This window comes from Orycteropus afer, unplaced genomic scaffold, assembly GCF_000298275.1.
Source record: "Orycteropus afer afer isolate SDZICR_OR568_19922 unplaced genomic scaffold, OryAfe1.0 scaffold00128, whole genome shotgun sequence".
In the NCBI taxonomy this organism is placed as follows: Eukaryota; Metazoa; Chordata; class Mammalia; order Tubulidentata; family Orycteropodidae; genus Orycteropus; species Orycteropus afer.
Window position 1 is genome coordinate 210,866 of NW_006921715.1, and position 1,140 is coordinate 212,005.

A 1,140-nucleotide genomic window follows, 5' to 3' on the forward strand; every position below is an offset into this window, starting at 1 on the left:
AGAGTGGTTGTACTGACATGAAAGTAGGTTTCAGGGAAAGAGTATAACCAGGACTAGAGCATCACTTCCTAATGATGAAGAGATCCATTCCTCAAGAGTCCATAACAATCTGTTTATGCACCCATTGACGCAGTCAAAATGTCTATGCAAGAACTGATAGAACAGCAAAAAGAAATGGACAGATCCTCAATTAATAGTTGGAGATTTCAGCACTACTTTCTTAATAACTGACAGAAATAGACAGAAAATCAGTAAGAATATGGACGTTCTGAACATAGCAACAAACTTGACCTGATATGTATAGAACGCTCTACCTCAAAACTGCAGAATACACACTCTTCGCAAATGCACACAAAGTGTTACCAAGATAAAACTTATTCTGGGTGATCAACAGGTCTCAATAGATTTTCAAGGACTGAAATCTTGCACAGTATCTTCTCTGACCACAATGAAGTTAAATTAGAAATCAACAACAGAAAAACATCTGGAAAATCATGAAACATTTGGACACTAAATACCACATTCCTAAATAATCCATAGATGAAAGAAGAAATCACAAAGGGAATTAGAAAATATGTTGAACTGAATACAATGAAACCACAACTTACAAAAGTGTGTAGGGTGCAGCCAAATGGTTAAAGGGAAAGTTATAGCATTAAATGCTACATTTGAGAAAAAAGAAAGATTTCAAGTGAATAATCTTCATTTTCACCCTAAGGAACTACACAAAAGAAGATGGAATTAAACCTAAAGTGAATATATGAAAAGAAATTGTAAAGAGCAGAAATCAATGAAATGGAAAGCATTAAAACAATGGAAATGTTAATGAAACTAAAAGCTGGTTCTTCAGAGAAGTCAATGAAATCAATAAACCTCTAGACAGATTCATTGAGGAAAAAAAAAAAAGAGGGCACACACATATTACCAATATCAGGAATAAGGGAGGAGACATCACTCTGTATCCTACAGCTATTAGAAGGATAATAAGCAAATATTTTGAGCAACTTTATTACACTTAGATGAATTGGACAAATTATTTGAAGGGTAAACACTACTGAAGCTCTTGCAAGAAGAAATTGCTGTTCAGTGCCATTGACTCAGTTCTGGCCCATAGCAACCTATGTACAACAGAATAAAACA